Source organism: Pimephales promelas, chromosome 2, assembly GCF_988280905.1.
Source record: "Pimephales promelas chromosome 2, fPimPro1.hap1.1, whole genome shotgun sequence".
Classification (NCBI taxonomy): domain Eukaryota; kingdom Metazoa; phylum Chordata; class Actinopteri; order Cypriniformes; family Leuciscidae; genus Pimephales; species Pimephales promelas.
Window position 1 is genome coordinate 1714189 of NC_142770.1, and position 27500 is coordinate 1741688.

Genomic DNA, 27500 nt, shown 5'->3' on the forward strand with positions numbered 1-27500 from the left:
ATGAATCCTTTAATAAATCACAATCACCAACACTAAGTAGCCTATACATAAAAAGAAGAAAATGGTCTAATATGCAAATGTAATGTACAGGTTATTTTTAGTGCATCAAACAGCGTGATCAAACTCCGGTTACCGAACGAACGAGTATAGGAGTTGATTCTTTTTAGTGAATCAAACACATACAGAGTCATCACTCAAACACTGATTCCCGAACTAATAATCAAACACATACAGAGTGATCCCTTACTTAAAACTGATTCCTGAACTAAAGACTACATGAGTCGGTTCTTTTAAGTGAATCAAACAGCGTGATCAAACTCCAGTTACCGAACAAACGAGTGTAGGAGTTGATTATTTTTAATGAATCAAACACATACAGAGTCATCACTCAAACACTGATTCCCGAACTAAAGACTACATGAGTCGGTTCTTTTTAGTGAATCAAACAGCGTGATCAAACTCCAGTTACCGAACGAACAAGTATAGGCGTCGATTCTTTTTAGTGAGTCAAACACATACAGAGTCATCACTCAAACACTGATTACCGGACTAATAACTATATGGTCGGTTCTTTTTAGTGAATCAAACGGCGTGATCAAACTCCAGTTACCGAACGAACAAGTATAGGAGTCGATTCTTTTTAGTGAATCAAACACATACAGAGTGATCACTCTGATTCCTGAACTAATAACTACATGAGTCGGTTCTTTTTAGTGAATCAAACAGCGTGATCAAACTCCAGTTATTGAACGAACGAGTATAGGAGTCGATTCTTTGTAGTGAATGAAACACATACAGAGTGATCACTCTGATTCCCGAACTAATAACTACATGAGTCGGTTCTTTTAAGTGAATCAAACAGCGTGATCAAACTCCACTTACCGAACGAACAAGTATAGAAGTCGATTATTTTTAGTGAATCAAACACACACAGAATGATCACTCTGATTCCCGAACTAATATCTACATGAGTCGGTTCTTTTAAGTGAATCAAACAGCGTGATCAAACTCGAGTTACCGAACGAACGAGTACAGGAGTCGATTCTTTTTAGTGAATCAAACACATACAGAGTGATCACTCTGATTCCCGAACTAATAACTACATGAGTCGGTTCTTTTTAGTGAATCAAACAGCGTGATCAAACTCCGGTTATTGAACGAACGAGTATAGGAGTCGAAAAAAAAAAAGAGTATAGGAGTCGATTCTTTTTAGTGAATAAAACACATACAGAGTGATCACTCTGATTCCCGAACTAATAACTACATGAGTCGGTTCTTTTAAGTGAATCAAACAGCATGATCAAACTCCACTTACCGAACGAACAAGTATAGAAGTCGATTATTTTTAGTGAATCAAACACACACAGAATGATCACTCTGATTCCCGAACTAATATCTACATGAGTCGGTTCTTTTAAGTGAATCAAACAGCGTGATCAAACTCCGGTTACCGAACAAAAGAGTAACGGGAGTCGATTCTTTTTAGTGAATCAAACACATACAGAGTCATCACTCACTTAACACTGATTCCCGAACTAATAACTACATGATTCGGTTCTTTTTAGTGAATTAAAAACAGCGTGATCAAACTCCGGTTACCGAACGAGTCGGTTCTTTTATCGAGCACAACAATTACATTCAGATTCTCAATCAGTCCTTTTTAGTGATTCAAACGTACAATATGATCAGTAAACTATGATTCCTATATGAATGAATATGAGTCGATTCTTTTTAGTGAATCAAACACATATACAAAGTGATCACTTACTTAACACTGATTCCCGAACTAATGACTACATGAGTCGGTTCTTTTTAGTGAATCAAACATTAGCAAACTCAGATTCAAAAGTGAATCCACCGGTTCGTAGCTTATATAATAGGTCTATGACCAGTGAATATGAACCAGTTATTTTTAGAGAATCTTAAAAACATATAAGTTTAAGTTTCTGACTACCACAATACATTTAATCAGGTCTGACCCAATGAACCAAGAACCTGTTATAAAACACTCGAGTTACTGACTAGTTGACACGTGTGTTTTATGAAAATAAAGGAATTTATGAAATACGTTTTAATATTTCTTCCTCAAACATTACAGTCATTAAATTACATACAATTCCCATCTCTACTTAATAACCCACATTGACTTAACCTGCAGATTTCATCAGCTCGCCGTCCAGACGACGTTTGATAGGCTTGTCATCAAAACAGACGTTTGTTAGGGAGCGTTGGAGATCTTCGGGAACAGACAGCTGGTGATTAAACCACATTACGATTTTCATGGTTCACGATGCCGTGTAATTATAAATATGATCCATGTCCCTCACTGGTAATTGATGCCTCTTGGTCGACTTGTGGCCCTCTCTAATGAGCAGTGGCTTTCTGGGTGTTGCAGCAGCTTCTCTTGCCGTCGTTTCTTGTCATTTAAAAAAAAAAAAATAAACAAATATGAACTGGAGAAGATAACAGACCCGGACGAGGCTCATGAATCGCTTATTCATAACTGCAAGAGTGAGACTATCGCTTAAATGTCATAATGTGTTACATTTATAATGTAAACGCGCCGTGACTGGAACTCGACTGAGTGATATCCATCAAGGAGCCCATTCATTAATTTTCATAATAACGCGTGCCTGAATTAGCCTGCGGGAGCGGCTAATTAGTTCTCTATCAGTATCTGAACACAAATGAACCACGGGATGGTTTTTAAACTGGCGTTCGAGGGCTTCTCTTGGAGCCGAGTCTGGGGAAATCCATCGCTTTCGGGCGCATGGCACCTGTCAATCATTCCCGAGCTACTCCACGGTGACATCATCGCTTAGCAACCGAACCGCCGTGGAGTTTTTGGGATGCGAGGGAGACGGTGATGCTAAATTAGAAGGTGCTTTCCTTAAGCGCATGCATAATACATGATGCAAAGACGCTGGTGAATTATTGAGGAGGCGGTAACGAGCTGTGTTTCAAAGGTAAAGAGGGCGAGGACTTCTCTGACTCAGTGTCTCTGGAAGTAAAGAATTATTACAATGATAAAAGCAGACCTTTTTACATTCATGCCTGTTCCAAACTGGTGAATATGATGCTAGGACTTTCTGGGTGGTTGCATGGGTGTTGCTATAGGTTAAGGTGTTCTTGCTTAAGGTGTTTTTTATTTTGCATATTGCTATAGAATTTCTGAGGTGTTCTTAATGGTTGCTAGGGTGTTGCTGTGTGGTCGTTTGGGTGGACACAAAAGTGGATGGATGTTAATCTGTTTTTGCAATTGTTATATGGTTGCTAAGGTGCTATGGGTGGTTGCTAAAGCCTTGCTAGGAGTTTGCCATGGTGTTCTGGGTTGTATTCTGGTTTCTAAGGTGTTCTGAATGGTTGCTAGGGCATTGCTATGTAGGTTTTTTTGGACACTGAAGTTGATATGCTATTTATGGTTGCTAAGGTGCTATAGGTGGTTGCTGAAGCCTTGCTAGGAGTTTGCCATGGTGTTCTGGGTTGCAGTCTGGTTTCTAAGGTGTTCTGAATGGTTGCTAGGGCGTTGCTATGCAGGGTTTTTTTTGGTCGCTAAAGTTGATATGCTATTTGTGGTTGCTAAGGTGTTCTGGGTGATTGCTGAAGCCTTGCTACGAAGTTGCCATGGTGTTCTGGGTTGTATTCTGGTTTCTAAGGTGTTCTGAATGGTTGCTAGGGCATTGCTATGTAGGTTTTTTTGGACACTAAAGTTGATATGCTATTTATGGTTGCTAAGGTGCTATAGGTGGTTGCTGAAGCCTTGATAGGAGTTTGCCATGGTGTTCTGGGTTGCAGTCTGGTTTCTAAGGTGTTCTGAATGGTTGCTAGGGCGTTGCTATGCAGGGTTTTTTTTTTGGTCGCTAAAGTTGATATGCTATTTATGGTTGCTAAGGTGTTCCGGGTGATTGCTAAAGCCTTGCTAGGAGTTTGCCATGATGTTCTGGGTTGCAGTCAGGTTTCTAAGGTGTTCTGAATGGTTGCTAGGGCATTGCTATGCAGGTTTGTTTTGATGGACACTAAAGTTGATATGCTATTTATGGTTGCTAAGGTGTTCCGGGTGATTGCTGAAGCCTTGCTACGAAGTTACCATGGTGTTCTGGGTTGCATTCTGGTTTCTAAGGTGTTCTGAATGGTTGCTAGGGCGTTGCTCTGCAGGTTTGTTTTGATGGACACTAAAGTGGATATGCTATTTATGGTTGCTAAGGTGTTCCGGGTGATTGCTGAAGCCTTGCTACAAAGTTGCCATGGTGTTCTAGGTTGCAGTCTGGTTTCTAAGGTGTTCTGAATGGTTGCTAGGGTGTTGCTATGTGGGTTTGTTTTGATGGACACTAAAGTGGATATGCTATTTATGGTTGCTAAGGTGTTGCGGGTGATTGCTGAAGCCTTGCTACGAAGTTGCCATGGTGTTCTAGGTTGCAGTCTGGTTTCTAAGGTGTTCTGAATGGTTTCTAGGGCGTTGCTATGCAGGGTTTTTTTTTACACTAAAGTTGATATGCTATTTATGGTTGCTAAGGTGTTCCGGGTGATTGCTGAAGCCTTGCTACGAAGTTCCCATGGTGTTCTGGGTTGCAGTCTGGTTTCTAAGGTGTTCTGAATGGTTGCTAGGGCGTTGCTATGCAGGTTTGTTTTGATGAACACTAAAGTGGATATGCTATTTATGGTTGCTAAGGTGTTCCGGGTGATTGCTGAAGCCTTGCTACGCAGTTGCCATGGTGTTCTCGGTGGCTGTCTGGTTGCTAAGTTCTGAATGGTTGCTAGGGTGTTGCTATATTGTTATTTTGGTGGATTCCAAAGTGTATGGAAGAGTGTCCCCCAACCCATTGCTATGTGGTTGCTAAGCAGTTTTGGGTGCTCTGTGTGGTTGCCAAGTGGTTTTAGTGCAAAATACAAACGCATAAAAATAATAAACTTTTACTTTGAAATATAATTTAATAAATGCAATGCCCCAACTTGCCCCAGTCTGATGTTTATGAAAAAATACTGTGAATTTGAACATAATAATAACAGACTGATTTTAAACAGAAGTGAATCAATCATTGAACCAATGCCTTTAAACATCTATTTTTCTCTTCTAGAACGCCTTAATTAAAGAAACGGTTCAAGTGGAGTTCAGGTTCTCTCCAGGGGTCCCGGAGCTTGTTTAGGCCAAGGGCCAAATAACATCCGTAACGCCAAGGGGACCACGAGGGACGCAAATAAACCAGCTTCAATCCTCAAGCAAATCATGCAAACCTAGATAAAAGACAGCTAATTGTGTGCTTTAATTCAAGGACAGTTTTCCCTTCGCCATCACTTTACTCTGTCTGATGTATTGAGATTTTTCAAAGAAACCCAATTGAACATGAAAAATAAAGCAGGTCAAGATGATAAAACGACTTATATAGCCGGCTGATTAAAGAAAGAAATAAGGCACAGAAGTGCTTTGAAAACCTTGTCATGTCTGGATATATTTTCAGAGTTGGTTAGTTTCACTCAAGTAGCTCTATAATACCGACACAGAGACACAGACATTCACTGGAGTGAATTAAATGGCTGCCATCTTTATTTGCCTTTCCTGGTTAGAAATACGTCAGATTGTGACGTAAATGTTGACATTAAACGCATTAGCAAACATTCACTTTCACAACAGCATTTTACACTCTTCTGAAGCTTTCCCATGTCGAACTCAAAACTGGATTCAAAATAAAGCTACTTTCTTCAAGTTTACACCTCCAAAAAAGAGTATTTAAGAATAAACTAGTCTCTTTTTTGGCGCTTCATTGTGTTTTCTGCATTTGAAACCCTCATAATGGGCCTGTTTAATTCAACAGACCTCAATATAGCACAACACAGGCTGGGTTTCGTCTCCATTAAAGATGTGATTTTACACAGGAGAGTTGTGTTATTGAAATAGATAACAATAAAAATTGCAAGTGCAAATATAACTCTGCTCAGTTTAGCGTTAGCATGGCAGCGCATCTGTGCCGTGGCACATCTGGCAACCGCGTCTCGTGTCAATAAAACTCACTGGAACGGCTCCCGCAGCGATGTTAATTATTCCTCACTCATTCCTCGGTATCTCCGGGAAAAAAAAAATGCAAGAGAATAAAAGTTTTAATTAAAATCTGTCTCACCCGCCCATTAGCATTACCTCCCTGCTGACAAAATCTGCTACAAGGTGGTTAGCTGCGGTCTTAGCCTAGCCGGTTCTTTTTTTAAATATAATTTAAGACGGATTTCAGGTGCTGATTGAGTCGGGTAAACAACTAGCCAGATCATCTCCACCCGGGATTAATTCAGGAGAGAATTATTACTTCAATCTAACGCAGATCGAGGGAAAAATGAATTACCCCGGGCGTGATCCAGACAGCAAACTGACATTGAATCAACGTGGAAACGACGTCTCTCATGACATCGAAACAACGTTGATTTTGCTCATCGAATTAGCGTTGAACCAACGTCAGACGCGGCATTCTTCAAAGCTAAATGAAAATCAACTCATAACGTTGAAACAACGTTGATTTCAAGTTGATTTTCCGTAAGTTTTGAAAGAATGACGCGTCTGACGTTGGTTCAACGTTAATTCGATGAGCAAAACAATGTCAGATCAACGTTGTTTCGATGTCATGTTTCCATGTTGATTCAATGTCAGTTTGCTATCTGGGGAATCATTGCAGAAATGCTTCAAAAGTGCAAAAATATAACGTTTGTGAACATGTATAATGCTAATGCATAGAGTTCAAATAAAATACACTTATTGAATCCAGAAGTTTCCGAGGGGCGCTCCTTTAAAAAATAAAGTGGGTGAAACTTCCGGTAAGGCGGCGGAAGTAGCATTCCAATGGTATTTTGTGTGTTAGTTAGCGAAGAGTAGGGTTGGGTATCGAGAATCGAGTATCGATTGGAACCGGGACTAACTTTTCGTTTTTCCTGGAATCGTTCAAAAGTAAAAATTTCGATTCCTAGTTTCGATATTCATGGTCCGCCGACCGGAAGAAGAAACCGCTGAACAACACCAACGAAGAAGCGTCTACCGGAAGTGTTGGTATAACCGCGCGAGTCGAACATGAGTAGCTTACGTCGGCGGTCCAAAGTGTGGCTTCACTTTTCTAAAAATAACGAAATCTCGGCAAAATGCAACATTTGTGACAGAAGGAGTATTTCCTTCAGAAAGGATTATTTCCTTCAGAAAGGCCGTTGGTTAGCAAGGTTAGCTAAACTTTTTTGACCCTGCCTCTTAAAAGAATCGGAATCGAGAATCGTTAGGAACCGGAATCGAAACAAGGAATCGGAATCAGAATAGTTCAAATTCAAACGATACCCAACCCTAGCGAAGAGGCTAGCTGTTTTTCTGAGAATTATTTTACTATTTAAAGACGCAAATCTTTATGAGAGATGTCGTTACGGAGCTCAGGGACAACATGTGCTGTTCGCGGTTGTATGTATAACCGGACTAAACTAATTCAGTGGCTTAAACGTGATTGTTTTGAACATAAGACGAAAACGAAATCAGAGTGATCCTGCCAACGACTGTAACGTTAGCGTTTCATCACCTCCCAAAAGACGACGAATCTACCTGTGTACGTTTGTTTAAATTCTTAATATTCTATAAACTCTCTCAGCATGTGATTGGCTGTTCGCTACTGATGTCACACCTAAACTCAGGAGTTGACAGAATACCAAATGTGCCAGTTAATGTATTCAAGCAGCACATTCATTTATAATTTCGAATAAACTCCAAAGCACAATGACTAAGTGTGTATTTTTTATTTTAATTGTTTGTCAGCTCACACAACTGTCTGTCACCATGCCTTGATGAGTATTGATTATTAATAATGTTATTATAATACTACTGCGGAGGGTAAAGGTACTGTTATTTCACCCTTTTTCATTTCGTTGAGGTTGTGTTCCCACATCGTTAGCTAGTTTGGATCGCTATAACTTGAATGACTGTCAACTGTTGAATGAACGAGTGTCAAGCATGTCAAGTCGCGCTTTGTTTACTTCCAACCGGAAGACGCGCCCACTTTTGACGCAAGGCCTCATGGGGCGTAGGGTATTTTGCTATAAATTATCATATTAAATTATATAAATAATAGATATGTTTGGCTATATAAAAATAGGTAACATTAAAAAAATATACATATTTATATAGGCCAATCTGTTATATATACACACAGACACACCGTACTGTATATCGAAACGGCTTCTGGACGAACAATAAATGTGGGCGGGGCTTAATTTTCTCTTGATTGGATGATTGTGGTTTCCTATTGGTGGATTTCCTGTGAGTGACAGGTCGCCCCGCCCTCGCACCGGTAGAGAGTCAGCAGAGAAGAGGGAGGCGAACTCATTTTAATTCAAGATTACGAGGCACACGATGTGCATGGATCCATCATTTACAACAACAAACACTGCAATATTCCATAAAAACGTCTTAATTTTGAGTCTTCATGGCTCATCCTGGTCCTCATGACCTCATCCACACAATCCTCGTAGCCGGCCCGAGATCTGACTCTCTCCGCTAGCGGGATGATAGAAAGGTCCAATATTGCAAACGACCTCGCTCATCATAACACTCATAACACTCGCGGGCCCGTGGAGACTCCGCGGAAATCCCTGTCCGTGTGTTTGTGTTTTATTGTTGTTATTTCGTAGTAATTCACCGCGCCGCAGAAATCCTATTAGAGGTGAGGAGGAAACAATAATGTTCTGGAGCTGCTTCTGCTGCTTATTCGGTGTGTGTTGACGTGAGAAAGCACGGGATAAAAGCATCAGACTGACTTTATCACACGCTTCAGGACATTCAGGCTTTAATGCCGCCATTAATGCGGAATATACGGCGCCGCTGCATTTGTTCCTACACAACAATGCTAATACACCCAAATAAATCATGAAGTTCCCCGAGACTCGCAGTGTGTGTGTGTGTGTGCTCATCTCTCAAACCTCGGAGATTCGACTATTAAAGGCTGATCAGATTAAGCAGGTTTGTGTGATAATTGCTTAATGCGAGTGATTCAGCGTCTTCGCTTCTATTAAGTGTTTTTAGAGACGCGAGCAGGATATTTCAATTTAGCCCTAATTAGCCTACACGCTAGCTGAAAAATAGAAATGATTAAATGGGAATTTCAGGCATATTTAACATTATAGGCAAGCAAGTGTTTGGGGAATTTATGAAAAGAGAGGAGTTTTTATTTTGAATGGTCTTTATTTTGAGAACCTGTTTGTAAACGAATGATTAAATATATTTAATATAATAAACTGTAATTAAATTATGTATATATATATATGGGCGATGCTAAGGGCGAGAAATTATTTTAAGGGCTAAAATCTAATATTTTTCATATATATATATATACATATATACATATATATATATATATATATGTATGGAGAGAGAGATAATTTATTAAATGCTCCAATTACATTTGATATAAAACTAATAAAAAATGCAGATAGCACACGTACGTCTGCAAGATGTCTGTTAAAGATCACTTCATCTGGAAAGCTGTTTAACATCTGATAGACATCTTTAAGATGTCAGTTTAACATACATTCTAAATCATTACATCTTAAAGACATCTTCTAAACGTCTATTTGACATCTGACAGGAAACGTCCTATAGACGTATTGCAGACGAGCAAACACTCTAAAAAATACGTCTTCCAGATGTAAACACACATCAAATAAACGTTTCTGTGATGTACGTGTGCTATCAGGGTATATAATTTATATATGTATATAATTTAATTTATATATATATATAATATAATATATATATTAGAGCCCGACCGATAAACGATTTTGAAGGCCGATACCGATACAAATATTTTTGGGTTTTAAAATCCGATATTCCGATATATCGGCCGATATTTTTTTTTATTTCATATTGTTGGATTTCACACACGTGTAAATGAAAAGCTAACTTTAATGCACAAGATACGTTTGATACTTTTTCTCTATGTCTAAATGTTCACTCCTCGAAAGTATAACTTACATTTTACAATGCAGGGATTGTAACTAGAGATATGCTAGTTATAAATACAGTAATCATTACTTTATTTAGGCTGAAAAAGTTCATTGTGGTTTCCAAGCTCATTAATGTTAACGTTAGCGGTCTTCCACTGATGATAGTGGCATTAGCTAGCTTTGTGGTTAGCTAGTCTATGATTAGCAATAGATAACATCATACTGCAAATTGTAAAACATACATTTTCAATATAACAGGCCAAGGAGAGATGATTGAAGTGTGTTTCGTCCATTTTTATTTTATTTTATAAATATTCATTTATCGGCCATTATAACTGCTGATACCGATATTATGGAAAATGCCTGATATCGGCCGATATATCGGTCTGGCTCTAATATATATATATATATATTAGGGCTGTGGAAAAGTTAATTGCGATTAATCGCATCCAAAATAAAAGTCTGTGTTTACATAATATATTTGTGTGTGCTGTATATAATTATTTTGTATATAGAAATACCTATGCATGCATGCATATATTTAAGAATTATTTGCGCTTAAATACTGTATATATTTATAAATACATAATCTATATTATATAAATATTTTATATATGAATAACAAATTTTCTTAAATAAATAAATACATGCATGTGTGTGTATTTATACATGTATATACAAGATAATTATATACAGCACGCACAAATATATTATGTAAACACAGACTTTTATTTTGGATGCGATTAATCGCAATTAATTTTTGCACAGCCCTAATATATATATATATATATATATATATATATATATATATTTCGCATATTATAATATAACACTACTATAAAAATACTATTATATAACACACCAGTTCCTCTGTGCAAGCAAACAACTTTAGTAACAAATCAACAATATTTACAGGAATAATTTATCCAAAAAATGAAAAGTCTCGTTTTCTCTCCTGCTATCAGGGTATATAATTTATATATGTATATAATTTCACTTATATATATATATATATATATATACAAATATTTTGTATATACATTGCTCAAGCTTTAGCTTTCTCTAGGTGGAGAACAGATAACATATAGTAGATATATATCACATATGCTCTTTTCCAAACAGTGCTGAATGAGAACAGCTCCACAGGTCTCACTGTTTTGTCATTTTAGCACGAGGTAATTGGTTTTTCATGAAGTAATCTAGAATAAGTGTGCCGTATCTTGTTGAAATCATGCATATGGAAACGCTGCTTCGCGTTATCAATTATGATCGGTCTCATGCTATCTATAATCAGCAGTCTTTAAAATTTCAGAGAACCAGGGAATATTTCAACTGAAGAAGATTTACAATTGAATTGCATTGAATTTCTTTGCACTGTGTGTGTGATATAGATTTTGGCTTGCTAAACACACAACCTTCAGCCGTGAGTGAAACACACAACAGCAGGTCCATGTTTCATCAGATGATCTCTGGCTTCTTTCACAGCGACTGAATAAAACCAGCTCTCAAAGGCCAACACCACAATGCACCGGGGAAACTCACTGACGCTATTTAAATAGCTCTATACACCACATAATAACCAGATTATTCCGAGATATTTCGTTTTATAAAGAGTCTTTAAGTCTCATTTTGCCTGAAAAAAGTGAGAAAAGCTGAAAATTGTTGAATCTTTCATCGTTAAACATTTGCAGTGTTTTCTTGCGGCCCCTCTTTTCCCAGTCTGTCAGTAACGCTCTGTTTACTTCCTGTCTCTATGAAGCACACTGTGCTCCGATTCGTTGGCTGGATCAGTATGGTGTGATTGGTGTGTTTGGGAAATGTCCCGCCCCTTCCATACACTACTAACTAACTCAATCAGGCCCCGCCCCTTTATTCTGCGTATTAATTATTATTATTATGAGGAATATTGTGACGTGTTCGTTCCCGGGAGAAACTAATGGAGTTCAGAAACACTGACACTGATTTAGAGAAGAACTCCCACTGGAGGGACTTTGGAAACACTTGCTCATGCTCAAACAGCAACACTACACACTAAAGAAAGCTGAATATGGGAAAAAGCCTAATTGGTGAAACAAACACAGTTTGGTCAAAACCCGTCACCCGTACAAGTTTGAGAAGCTCGATCGCTTTTAATTATGCAGTGTTTTAGTCAGGATGCTGGGCTTTCGTAGCCTAATGAGCTGTTAAGAAGGCGTTGGAAAGGGTGTAAATTTAGAAAATTAAAAACAACTTCAAAGGTAATTTGGCAAGAATGATAATGAGAGCGCGGGGACACGTAACGAGGAGGGGTGAACATCAAAGTCAGAGACGTCCGACGGCGGGACACCGTACGGCTATTAGCGGAGACCTCGTAACACGCACGTATATATACACCCGGACTTCTGACAAAACACTTTCATCCGGGGTCAAATACATTCACGTGTGCGCATAATTTCTTTAAGCAACAGAAATGTAATTAGTTAAGAAAGAAATGCATGTGATCTACGAAATGCACAAACAGAGACTCGTTCATGAAAAAATATGGCACACAGAGCGAAAAACAGAGAGATTTGTTTATATTTAAAATACTTACGCAACTATTTGGGCCAAAATATTATTTTCGTTCATACAGAGTGAAAGTCGTTAGGCTTAGCTAAAAAAAAACAACAAAAAAAACGCGAATATCGAAATATAGAAAAAAAATACGTTACCGAAAAAAAAAAGTTGAAAAAAAAATTATGAAACATTGTACATTTCAATTGCAATGCATTTTTTTTTAACTGGAGTACTACTTATTCTTTTTTTAAATAATCCATTATTATTATGATTATTATTATTATTACTAGTAGTATTAATATTTTTTAAATACTTTAATATTATTAAATTATTTAAGTATTATAATTAAAGTATTTACTTAATTGGACTATCAAACAAGTAACTACGTAATTTTGCGCTAATTTTCAAAAAATTCTACGCATCATAATATAACCAGATCTTCTGCTTTATTTCCGCTAGAGTCGTTTAGTCTCATCTTGCCTGAAGAATGTATCCTTCGCAGAACAAGCTCAAAATAACATTATTTTACAAATTATTATTAGAGCGTTTTGTAGTGGAACTCAAGTTGAGTCTCAGTCGCGAAATGAGTGAGTTGCTGAAAAGTGAGAAAGCTGAATATCGTTGCATTTTTTCATCGCTAAACGTTTGCGTCATTTTCTAACGTTTTCAAAATGGTGGTCATTTATAAGGTCCAGTCTTCCCAAACACTTTATATACAGTGAGAACATGCAAAATGCAATATTTTGTTGCCCCTGTAAGTCCCGCCTTCTAAATAAAAGAGCCAATCGTACAGCAAGCGAGTACCCAGAAAAGCGATATATAAAGTAACGAATTTTTATTATTATGATTTATTATATTATTATATAGAATTTTTTTATTATGATTTTTATTATTATTGTTGTTTATTAATTATTGTTGTTATAGTTTCATTCGTTTTATTATTATTATTACAATTCATATAATTATTTTGTTATTATTATAATAAAGTCATCGCTTCCCAGCTCTTAAGACTGCACATGAAAAATACACTTATTTTAATGCTATTTGAGCAGAAGAAACATGATTTATGGGACTGTTCGTGTCAGATTTTGTTTCTGATTTGAAATATGTAACTTAATTATGAGTTGGGCAAGCAGTTTTTAAGATTTCAGGATTCCCCCTTGAAGTAGATAGGACTTGGATGCCTGAAATATAAGCATCGCAAATCTGAATCTTCTTCCCTCAGCTCGATATGTTTAGCAAACGGTCGTGGTCACATGACGAGTGTCTTTAAAGCATTGATTTCCAGCAGCATGCTATTGCGACGGTGTCTGATTTAGCAGATATGAGCTTATCTAACACAGCGTCCAGCATGTGCTGATAAGAACCGAGAGGCTTCAGAGCGGGTCGATACTTACACAGCACTCTACACTACAAAACCCATCAATAAATAGATATGTCAACTCAAGTTCTGGCCAAGAATGACACATAGAAAAAAAATGTGCTGAAAAAGATGCTGAAAGGATGTGAGGAAGAGGCCAAATCAGGTTTTGAGGAAATGTGAATGTACATTGCATCTCAGAACTTCCCCCAAACAGATCTGACATGGTCACTTTACACCTCGAACTCAAGAAGAAATCCAAATGTCGCCAGGCTTCATCGCTCGCACAGTGAAAGTCATGAGGCTTAGCTAAAAAATGCAATCGAAATACAGAAAAAAAAATCATAACAGAACAAAAATTATGTGCACAACTTTCTAAGTTCCTAAAAAACACAAAAATAATTACATTTTGCAGTACATTTCAATTGCAATGCATTTACAATCACCATTTTCTAACGGAAATAGCGAAGTTAATGCAGGCTTTATTTGAGCCTCTGGATCACCCGTAGTTTCAGCCAGGGTTGCCAGATCTGCACTTTTCCCCCATTAAACATTATTGTAGCGTCTACTGTCCAATCACAAAGAGCTTGTCTCGTTACTTCTGATAAGAAACCTCAGCTTTCAAATTATGTACATTTTATCAAGAAATTCACACAATAAATGGCGTCTTAAATGTGGCGTTCGATCACTGTAGCGCTTCAGTTCATGTTAATACGAGTTATATCTAGAAAAAAACATGAACATCAGAAGGTATGTTGAACGACACAGTAAAACTTACTGAAATCTGTATCACGTCTCGTGTAATCGTTCAATGTGTGTTTCAACCGCGGAAAGACGTCAATAAAACAGCTTGAGAACAATATTACGTAATGTCGCGTTTGCGTTCAGTGTGTTAGTTCGCTATAAAACACCACAGAAGAGCTTATTTACTGCTAATTATATATGTGTGTCTGAATAAATTAACCATGAAGAAGTGTTTATGAAAACTATGTTGAGTTGCATTCTAACATTTAAGCTTTTATTTCAGTCTAAATATCATATCTAGACATAAACAGTTGAATATAATAGCTCTGTTGTTAATTTCAACCTCTAAGATTGTCCCCCTCATTTTATTTTCCCTAATAAAAAAACAAAATATCATTATGAATAATCGGCTATCAGTATCGGCTGAGAAATTTAGTGTCAGTGCCTCTCTAACCAATTAAAATAAATAAATAAATAAATAATAAATAAACAACCCCCCCCCTCCCCACTTCAAGAAAATAAAAATACTACAAAAGTCTCGACAAATACTACAAAAGAACTGCAGCTAAATGTTTCATAGCTGATGTTAGCGTTGCTCCGCTGAAGCCTCGGAGGAGAGCGGTTCAATCCCGCTGCAATCCAGTGAAGAGGAGTCAGAGAGCAGGGCAAACACAAAGCAAACACATGGATGGAAGCATTTGTTTGGACTCCGCCAGGACATCTTGACAGCCGGGGCCAGAGAGACTCCATCAGCCTGACAGTTCGGCTCTAGCGGAGAAGAAGCTAATTGCTGTGGGACTAGCGTGCTTTCCGTATCCATCAAAACAGGGCGGCTCACTCACCCACTTCTAGCATCACAAGCTAAAACACGTCCTCCACGGCACTGACAAATAACCTTCAAAACAAACAGGCTAATGCCAATCGTTTTGTTTTGCTAACGGTGCAAAACTAGCGCGACAGCTCCAAAACCACTTCTAAATTACATCTACAAAGATTTTCAGATACAGGGAATAGTTAAACTTTAGCATGTCAGCAATAAAGTAGCCTACTATATTTAAAAGAATAGCGATTCTATGACAACGTTATATATAATTATAGTTATCACTATAGTTAACGTTTTGGTTATAATTATAGCTATTGTTAATGTTATTGTTAACATTATAGTTAATGTTATCCTTATAGTTATAGTTAACATTATAGTTATCATTACAGTTATCATTATGGTTAACGTTATAGTTATCGTTATAGATAACATTATAGTTTTAGGTATCCTTTTTGCTAAAGTTATCGTTATCGTTATCATTACAGTTATCCTTTTTGCTAAAGTTATCGTTATCGTTATCATTATAGTTATCCTTTTTGCTAAAGTTATCGTTATCATTATAGTTATCCTTTTTGCTAAAGTTATCGTTATCATTATCGTTATCATTATAGTTATCCTTTTTGCTAAAGTTATCGTTATCGTTATCATTATAGTTATCCTTTTTGCTAAAGTTATCGTTATCATTATAGTTATCCTTTTTGCTAAAGTAATCGTTAACGTTATCGTTATCATTATAGTTATCCTTTTTGCTAAAGTTATCGTTAACGTTATCATTATAGTTATCCTTTTTGCTAAAGTTATCGTTATCGTTATCATTATAGTTATCCTTTTTGCTAAAGTTATCGTTATCATTATAGTTATCCTTTTTGCTAAAGTTATCGTTAACGTTATCATTGTAGTTATCCTTTTTGCTAAAGTTATCGTTAACGTTATCATTATAGTTATCCTTTTTGCTAAAGTTATCGTTAACGTTATCATTATAGTTATGCTTTTTGCTAAAGTTATCGTTAGCGTTAACATTATCGTTATCCTTTTTGCTAAAGTTATCGTTAACGTTATCGTTATTATTATAGTTATCCTTTTTGCTAAAGTTATCGTTATCGTTATCATTATGGTTATCCTTTTTGCTAAAGTTATCGTTAACGTTATCATTATAGTTATCCTTTTTGCTAAAGTTATTGTTAACGTTATCGTTATTATTATAGTTATCCTTTTTGCTAAAGTTATCATTATCGTTATCATTATAGTTATCCTTTTTGCTAAAGTTGTCGTTATCGTTATCATTATGGTTATCCTTTTTGCTAAAGTTATCGTTATCGTTATCATAGTTATTATCCTCCTTATTGTTAATGTTATCGTTAACGTTATCCTTATCATTATAGTTAAAGTTATTGTTAACATAATAGTTATCATTCTTAAGTTAGCTTGGAAAGCTACAGTTAAAAATTCGCAGATAAACAGGATAATTATTGTCTAAGTTTAGGTCGTACTTTGCAGGTTGCGAATCTCCTTTGCGTTTTCGTGCTACGTTTTGCCAACCCCTTTCCGGAGAGGCATGACCCAGATGCTACGCAAATCAAAGGATCGCTCTGTAATTGAATTTTCATCCCTTCAAAAGAAATACCTCTAGGAAATAAACCCAGGATCGTAATGACAAAGAGCGGATGAGATGGACAGCAAATAGAGCGGGAGCCTGTTCGCTCTTATTGAGAAACAAGCCCACGCAACAGACGTGCAGTCGCAGCATGGCGCATGTGCCTGTCAGACTGGGAAACACACACTCGAGGAACACACACTCTTCCTTTTATTAAAAAATACGCTCCCCTGCTGCTGTGCCAACAGACCTCCGTGATCTCACTTAATTTGACGGGCTCTCCATCAGCTCCTCTGAACGAGAGACATCCGTCTTTGTTAGGGGGCCATGGCAAATGTTTCTCGGCTACGTGCGACTCCTCAATCCACATTTGTTAGGGGTGAGGCACATGTTATGAGACTTATCTGCAATATTGAAGACTTTAAAGTCCTTTTTTCCAGGAATCATTCCCTGGAAATGAAAATCCTGTCATCGTTCACTCACCCTCACGTCGTTCCAAACGCGAGCGACTTCTGGGGAAAAGAGGCGTTTCGAAGCATGTTCACGCCGCTCTGACGTCAGGAGCCGTCAAAGAGGATAAAAATACAGTACTGTTAACAAAACCAGATGAACACTTCCTTTAGTCCGCAAAATGAGTCAGGTGACACTTTACTGCAAACTGAACAACTTGGACTCTAAAAAAATTATTTTATTTTTTTCTACCCAAATCCTGGGTTTTGCCTTTTGGGTCAAAATTTGGGTTGTTTTGATCTTGGGTCAGATGTAACAACCCAATGTTTGGGTAGATTTTATGTCACCCAGATCCTGGGTCAGATGTAACAACCCTATGTTTGGGTAGTTTTGTGTAACTCAGATTTTGGGTCAGACGTAACAACCCAATGTTTGGGTAGATTTTATGCTACCCAGATCTTGGGTCAGATGTAACAACCCAATGTTTGGGTAGTTTAGTGTAACCCAGATCTTGGGTCAGACATAACAACTCAATGTTTGGGTAGATTTTATGTTACCCAGATCCCGGGTCAGATGTAACAACCCAATGTTTGGGTAGTTTTGTGTAACTCAGATTTTGGGTCAGACGTAACAACCCAATGTTTGGGTAGATTTTATGCTACCCAGATCTTGGGTCAGATGTAACAACCCAATGTTTGGGTAGTTTAGTGTAACCCAGATCTTGGGTCAGACATAACAACTCAATGTTTGGGTAGATTTTATGTTACCCAGATCCCGGGTCAGATGTAACAACCCAATGTTTGGGTAGTTTTGTGTAACCCAGATCTTGGGTCAGACATAACAACTCAATGTTTGGGTAGCTTTTATGTTACCCAGATCCTGGGTCAGATGAAACAAACCAATGTTTGGGTAGTTTTGTGTATCCCAGATCCAGATCCTGGGTCAAATGTGACAACCCAGTGTTTGGGTAGTTTTGTGTAACCAGATCCCGGGTCAGATGTAACAACCCAATGTTTGGGTAGATTTTATGTTACCCAGATCCCGGGTCAGATGTAACCTCCCAGTGTTTGGGTAGTTTTGTGTAACCCAGATTTTGCGTCAGACGTAACAACCCAGTGTTTGGGTAGTTTTGTGTAACCCAGATCCTGGGTCAGATGTAACAAACCAATGTTTGGGTAGTTTTGTGTATCCCAGATCCAGATCCTGGGTCAAATGTGACAACCCAGTGTTTGGGTAGTTTTGTGTAACCAGATCCCGGGTCAGATGTAACAACCCAATGTTTGGGTAGATTTTATGTTACCCAGATCCCGGGTCAGATGTAACCTCCCAGTGTTTGGGTAGTTTTGTGTAACCCAGATTTTGGGTCAGACGTAACAACCCAATGTTTGGGTAGATTTTATGTTACCCAGATCCTGGATCAGATGTACCAAACCAATGTTTAGGTAGTTTTGTGTAACCCAGATCCAGATCCTGGGTCAAATGTGACAACCCAGTGTTTGGGTAGTTTTGTGTAACAAAGATTTTGGGTCAGACGTAACAACCCAATTTTTGGGTAGATTTTATGTTACCCAGATCCTGGGTCAGATGAAACCTCTCAATGTTTGGGTAGTTTTGTGTAACCCATATTTTGGGTCAGACGTAACAACCCAATGTTTGGGTAGTTTTGTGTAACCCAGATCCTGGGTCAGATGTAACAAACCAATGTTTGGGCAGTTTTGTGTAACCCAGATCCAGATCCTGGGTCAAATGTGACAACCCAGTGTTTGGGTAGTTTAGTGTAACCCAGATCTTGGGTCAGACATAACAACTCAATGTTTGGGTAGATTTTATGTTACCCAGATCCTGGGTCAGATGTAACAAACCAATGTTTGGGAAGTTTTGTGTAACCCAGATCCAGATCCTGGGTCAAATGTGACAACCCAGTGTTTGGGTAGTTTTTGTCTAACCCAGACCCTGGGTCAAATGTAACGACCCAGAGGTTGAGTTATTTATCACTGGCTTTTCTTTTATGGACAGGTTATGGAGTCAGTCACGGCATATTTTGGCAACGAATGAAACGCAGGAGGACGGTCTGAAGTTAGAAGTATCCCGCTGAACACAACACGAGATCCAGCGCCGTTACGGTGGAAACGGGACAACAGAGACTGGTCAATTACACTTAAATAACTTATGTTTAACTTCTGCTTCTAATATTTGTTACACAAGCTTAAATGTAGGCAATATGTATTCAGAACTATATAAAATATGCTACACTGTAAAATATGATTAAATAAATGAAGGAATAATCATGCAAACCAGTATTTTTTTTAAAAACGTTTTGAGGATTTAATCTGTAAACGTTAATCAGAAAATAAGCTAGTACTATAGTAAAAATTAATTAATCCAGTATAATGAGTAAAATAAAAGTACCGAATTTGCTGGGTCAAATTCTATATATCCTCTATATACCAAGCCCTTGGGTTGAAAAAAAAAAACAAATTGGGTTTTTGAGCGTTTTTGAGAGTGTGAATATTTGGCGACCGAGTCATTTCCATCTCCCATGCCTCAAAGCCCAAGCGTACAGGTCATCATCTCGCATTAATTACAATAATTACTCCACTAAAAGTGTCAGTGGCATCTCAGTTCCACCGACGGCCCCTGAGCTTCACCATAACTTCACTGTTTTCATCTTTATTCATGTTCTTCTGCTCCCAAAGTAGACTAATTAAAGCGGGCAACAGCCAGAAACTAAGGACAACACATGATTTATCATTCGTTATGACTTTCTGATAGATCCTTCATCCGCGTTCATCTGAGAAACGTGTGCTCGTTGAATATCAATGAGGGTTAATGACGAACTCTCTGGTGTCTGAAGGGAAAGAGTCGAGATGTGTTTCGGTGTCACCTCAATAATCCTCTGAAGTCACGAAAAGCTGAGAAATTCATGTCGATGAAAAAGGCTGCGTCTGTTTTATGATTTTCACAGATTTGTTTCCAGGTCTTACACACGATTGTAGCTTTTGATCAAAGACGAGTTTGTCAAGTTAAAACCTAATCTGTCGTTTAGTTATTTTGTTTATGCATTAGAGAAAAATCTAATTATCTTTGCACATAAATATAATTTTACTTCTCAAACAGTCTGGTTGTTTCTAACTAAATTGTAGTGTCATTTAAATCAGTCTCGCCAAAAGCCGCTGCGTGCGCTGTAATACATTTTTTGATTTGCTTTAAGGCATGACTTGGTGATATTAATTTTCTCTGAACTAAATAATCTTTTTTCTTGACTTTAGAAGGGGAATGAAAATGAAAAAGTAAAAAAGAAAAAGTATTTCAGCTTTAAATTGTGAAAATAATTAATAACATAATTAATAAGAATAATAATTAATAAGGTAATAATATTAATCTCAAAACAAATAAATAAAATAATACAAGTAAAAATTTGTTTAGCTAAGTTGGCTTTAAAAGAGTTTATTATTAATAATAATACTAATCTAAAAACAATAAATTAAAATATAAATTGAATAAAACAAAATCTCAAAATTCAATAATAATAATAATAATATCAGTGAATTTAAAAATAAAAAAGTAATTTTTTTGTTATATTATTAGTTTAACTAATAATAATTATAAATGAAAAAAATAAAATAAATCTTAATCTTATAAAATTAAATAAAGATTAAAAATAAGATTAAATAAAATTTAATCTTCTTAAACTGCAAAAACACTAAGGCCACGTTTACACAAATACCTGAGTTTTCCCTTTATGTAGACGGGACCTAATATCGAAATCAATTGAAATAAAATAAATAATGATAAAATTATTATAAATAATAAATAAAATAAGAATATAATAAATATTTTCAGATAAGATTTTAATAGGACATCAGGACAAAAAAAATAATCATAATAATCTCAATATAAATTAAAATACAAATCTCAAAATATAATATTTTTTAAGCCCCGCCCACAGAGCTGCAGAGCACTGATAAGCCCCATCCATCACACTCAAGCTCCGCCCCACTGAGCTGCTGAGTCCTGATAAGCCCCGCCCATCACCCTCAAGACCATCCCACTGACCGGCAGAACCCTGATAAGCCCCGCCCACTGAGCTACAGAGCCTGATAAGCCCGGCACCGGCCCTCACAGCCTCGTATCTTCAGCATCTCTGCTGTCCTGATGTATTCTCTGAATAAACCAGTTCCTTTCGAGCAGATAGCATCAGACACGAATCAGCCAGATGGAGCCGATACCTGCTGAAGTCAGAAGCGTCCCGGGACGCTTGCCAGATCCCAAGAAAAGAGCGTTTTCTCATTCCCGGCAATGCCTCGCTTTATTTATCAACTCGAATCCAGCGTTTCGAGACAGAAAGTCGTGTCCGCACTGATCCTGATTCCTGATTGGTCGGGCGATTCGGCGGCCGGGGCTCGAGAGATCAGATGGGCCGCGCTGATTTCAAGAGTCTCTAGTCAGTACATCAAACCCCTTTCCCCCGCCGAGCCACTCAACAAAGAGCCGGAGAGGGACTGATAGAGGAGCAGGAGCCTTTTAACCCGGCAAGCTTCATGTTTTAGATGGGGGAAAGAGCAGGATCAGGGAATGAAGGTCTAATGCACTTTAAAAGCCATGAAGGGAAGAGCGCTCGTCTTTTTCAGAGATGCTGTTCCACACGACTCGCAAAATCTTATTTTGACCGTAAGAATGATTATTTGAGTATTCGGGAGGGTAATGCAACAGTTACTCAACAGCTCATTTTTACAATGTAATATTTTGTCAAGTTGATTTTAATAAAGAATTTCCAAAACATTAAAAAATATTTTAAATCAGTATTATGATAAAATCATTTTGTAAATAAACCAATTTCATAAAACCAATATTGTTTTTCTTTTTTTAATGTTATCAAAAATTGAATTATTTCACAAAATGAATTAGTAAAAAGTATGAAGTTATTAAGAATTATTTATATTTTTATATAACTGCAGTTGAGGATTACAGCCTAAAAAAAAGGAATAAAAATCACCATTAAAAATGATCCATAATAGTAGTCTATATATATTAGGCCTTGACAGACAAGGACTGCATAAAAACACTCCAACATTTCTCTTCATGTGTTGTACAGAAACATTAAAACATCTAGAGCTATATAAAAACTATAATTTATGAGCGAATTGTTCCTTTAAGAGGACAGCTAAACTGTTTTCACATTCAGACAGCAGTTACCTGTCTTGAGTTTAGATTTACTCGGCAAACACGGCATTTGGATCTGACTGAGAGGACGAACGGGGCCGTCGAGTGGATTGTAAACATTCGGACATGGGCTTGCAGGCACGTCGCTAACGCTAATGCTAAGCGTCCAGCCGCTTAAGCTCTCTTTTCACATCAGGCCTCTGGAAAGCAACTTAATTGCTGACTCCAAATGTTAATTGGATTTCATTATGTGTAATTTGGGTAGTTTCAGCTGAGGGAATCGCTAATAAAGACCGACAGTGAGCGGCATTGAAAAGTCGAGAGTGATTATTTGGCGCTTTGTGAGGTTGTCAGGCGCTAACAACTGAGAATTTTACTCAAAAATAATAAACAGATGAGAACAAAACAAGACAGAAAAACAGTCACTTAAAAATTAAAGAGCTGATACTAAAATAAAACTGCATGATTAACTCGAATTAAGCTGCCTGATGTTTATTATTAGTGTTGTTGTTTGCTAAGCATCAATACTACTGCTCATACCAAGTACTAAATTTTGCATCCTAACAACCACACAGAACACCATAGAAACTAACCCAGAACACCCTAACAACCACCTTCTATAGAAACCACCCAGAACACCCTAACAAACACCTACTATAGTAACCACCCAGAACACCATAGAAACGACAAGGAACACCCTAACAACCACCTACTATGGTAACCACCCAGAACACCATAGAAACGACAAGGAACACCCTAACAACCACCTACTATAGTAACCACCCAGAACACCCTAACAAACACCTACTTTGGTAACCACCCAGACCACCCTAACAATCACCTACTACAGTAACCACCCAGAACACCATAGAAACGACCCAGAACACCCCAACAACCACCTACTATAGTAACCACCCAGAACACCATAGAAACGACAAGGAACACCCTAACAACCACCTACTATGGTAACCACCCAGAACACCATAGAAACGACCCGGAACACCCTAACAACCACCTACTTTGGTAACCACCCAGAACACCATAGAAACGACAAGGAACACCCTAACAACCACCTACTATGGTAACCACCCAGAACACCATAGAAACGACCCAGAACACCCTAACAACCACCTACTATGGTAACCACCCAGAACACCATAGAAACGACCCGGAACACCCTAACAACCACCTACTTTGGTAACCACCCAGAACACCATAGAAACGACAAGGAACACCCTAACAACCACCTACTATGGTAACCACCCAGAACACCATAGAAACGACCCAGAACACCCTAACAACCACCTACTATAGTAACCACCCAGAACACCATAGAAACGACAAGGAACACCCTAACAACCACCTACTATGGTATCCACCCAGAACACCATAGAAACGACCCGGAACACCCTAACAACCACCTACTTTGGTAACCACCCAGAACACCCTAACAACCACCTACTATAGTAACCAGCCAGAACACCATAGAAACGACCCAGAACACCCTAACAACCACCTAATATGGTAACCACCCAGAACACCATAGAAACGACCCAGAACACCTTAACAACCACCTACTAAAGTAACCAGCCAGAACGCCATAGAAACGACCCAGAAAACAATAGAAACAACCCAGAACACCCCAACAACCACCTACAGTTGTAACTACGCAGTACACCATAAAAATTACTTAGAAGACCATAAAAAACGACCCAGCACACCCCAACAACCACTCACTATAGTAACCATCCAGAACACCCTAGAAACGCTCTAGTAACTGCTTAGAATACCCTAGTTCACTCTAGGCCAGAACACTCTAGAAACCACCAAGCAACCACCCAGAACACCCTAGTAACTACCTAACCACCCAAAACACCCTAGTAACCACATAAAACACCATAGAAACCACACAGAACACCATGGAAACACTCTAGAAGTTCTAACTCACTAGTTACCACCCTGATAACCCTAGGTGTCCCCGTGAGCACTCTAGCAAGACCCTGGAAGCAAGTACTCAGAGGCTACTGCCAGCAACTCCTTCAGTAAATGTATAAATGTAGTGTTAACTATTATTCAGAGTTGTATTTAGATAGCAGCACATTAATATCAAAAGTGTTTAGTTATTGAAATTTTCCCATTTTCACTGAGCTATCAAGGTCTGACCTTTACCATACCGACATGCAATATAAAGCTAAGAACAGTCATACACTCAAATGAAGCTTCAAGGAAAACGAGCACTTGTGTAAATATCATCAGTTAAACCCAGCTTATATTACTCACAGCACTGCGACCTGTAAAAACACATTAGATCAGATCACAGGTGAAGAAGGAGGACGATTATGTGACATGAGGATCATTTTACCTGCTCATCAAGCTTTATTGCATGAAGCAGTGGATCTAAAACAAGCGTACTATTCTCTGCATGACGGTAATGACACTTACAGTAAATGCTAAAAGTATTCAGATACCTAGTGTGTGCAGGATACTATGGTTCTTTTATGTTTGTGAGGAGAGTAAAATAAAGTAAACTGTGACATATTATACCCAAATATTCTTCATAGTGACTACCAGTAACATTTAAAAAACAATAATGATTCCTCCACTTTGAGCTGATGATGTTTTGCTAAAGTGTGTTTTCTGTAATCGCTAATGCTCTTTTTACACACACTGAACAACATTAAGCATTGCTTGGTCACTGGTTGAGCTAAACTGGTATTATCTAATTGTGTAGTTCAACAGATATTCAACATAATTCATGTGTGAGAGTCGAACTGTAGGACGGACAAAACCAGTCAAACTGTGTTCTTGACATTTCATTACCTTTATCTAAACTATAGCGAATAAACTGTGATAATGAGAGAAATGTTGAAGCTGTCTGAAGACATGTAGATTTGACTATACTGGGAACCGTGAATTTATTATTATTTTTTTTATTTATTTAAAATGATTACTATAATAAAAACGCATATATTTCCATCATTACCGTTATTTTTTTTATTTATTTAAAATGATTACTATAATAAATACGCATATATTTCCATCATTACCGTTATTTTTTTTATTTATCTAAAATGATTACTATAATAAATAAGCATATATTTCTATCATTACCGTTATTTTTTTATTTTTTTAAAATGATTACTATAATAAATACGCATATATTTCCATCTTTACCGTTATTTTTTTTATTTATTTAAAATGATTACTATAATAAATACGCATATATTTCCATCTTTACCGTTATTTTTTTTATTTATTTAAAATGATTACTATAATAAATACGCATATATTTCCATCATTACCGTTATGTGAACACGAGAGCAATTGTTTTAGAGAACAATTCCTTTTTTTCCACAGAAATTCATATTTGGTTATGATGTACATGAAAATATTTAACTCTAAGATTTTGACAATAACTTTATTAGGTGTCATTACCACCATTTTCTCAATCGGTTAAGATAAGTACACTGATAAAAATGAGTAAAAAACGACGTGAAAAAGTTAGTTAAAAAAACTAAGTAGATTCTATATTAGTGCTCAAAAAAACGATCAATCAAATGTTACCGTAATTGTGTATTGTCCAAGTATTGAGGTCTCTGCGTTGTTTCTAACATTGTTTCTAAGTAAAACATGTACTTTAAATGAGTGGTTTAATTCCGCGTTATATTGTGCGAGAGAAATGTATTGCAAAGTAAACTTAAACTAAATAGATATTTCTTAACCTTTTACTAGCCAAGTTAAAATGACTTACTTTCTTTGTTACTTTCACTCAACTTAGTTAAGTAGCCTTTACTTAATTCCATATGTGAAATTGACTTAAAAATATTCATGAAAAAGTATTTTTTTTAATGTATAAGTTAATTTACTTCAGAAACAAATCAGTTTCTTATCGTTATTAAAATTTGAATTTAATCGATGTGCAAGACTTATCCAACTTTTCCAATAAAAAGTGAGAAATGTCCTTCCTGTCATTACCGTCACACAAAAAAAGTATTTTTTTTTAATGTATAAGTTAATTTACTTCAGAAACAATCAGTTTCTTATCGTTATTAAAATTTGAATTTAATCGACGTGCAAGACTTATCCAACTTTTCCAATAAAAAGTGAGAAATGTCATTCCTGTCATTACCGTCACACACATCAAACATCCTAAAGTTACTAAATATTCAAGTCTTACACACCTTTTATCCTTGTTTTTCCATATGCTTAACCTACATTCTATAAATAGCGTTAATCAAACAATATGATGGTGTCGTCCTCTCTTTTCTAATTCAAACCTCCACACATTCCCATTCAATGTCTTCCTGACGGATCTCTGGCTTTTGTCTCCGTAATAGAATTATCGCAGCTTCAGTGGCAGAGGAGCTGAGAGCGATGAAAAGTGTAGGAATTACGAAATGAATGGAGAACGAGCTGAAAAGAATATGCCTCCGCTAAGGCTCATCACCTCAATCAAAAGCCGCACGCATGTGGAGGATAATGAAGAGTGAGAACGTGAACGAAGAAGAAAAAAAAAACATTTACTCTGGAATGTCTGGTTTTATGACAAAACTCTCCGGTCCTGTCCATGCATTTAAATATGCGATGAATATTAAAAATGAGATACATCACGGCCTCGTTTACTACAGTGACACTGAAATATTTCACTGCATAATGGAGTTGATCTTTGCAAGTGTAAAATCTATAGAATGGTTCTTGAAAAGTGGGGAGGTAAAAATGAGAGTTCATTTTAATATTTATATGTGTTAATGCACTTAATGTCTCGTTTCGAAACAGCTATGCTTGAATCATAAAAAAAGACTCAGTTTTTTAAAGGGATAGTTCACTTTGAAATTGATTTTTGGTGTGTATCCAAGATGAAGGTGTCTTTGTTTCAGCAGTAT

The 27500-nt window shown here is 37.1% G+C and overlaps 1 protein-coding gene across 12 annotated transcripts in view; it reads right to left on the reverse strand.

The window, feature by feature from the left end:
• Positions 1 to 27500, reverse strand: part of ptprsa (protein tyrosine phosphatase receptor type Sa) — a 363573-nt gene that overhangs the window by 311053 nt on the left and 25020 nt on the right. The window contains exon 1 of one of the 12 annotated variants that reach the window (XM_089133614.1): positions 17488 to 17506. The exons of the other annotated variants lie outside the window; for them this stretch is intronic. The gene's annotated coding sequence lies outside the window, so the exon portion shown is untranslated. Of the gene's footprint in view, positions 1 to 17487; positions 17507 to 27500 lie in introns of those variants that run through there. 12 annotated transcript variants of the gene reach the window in all.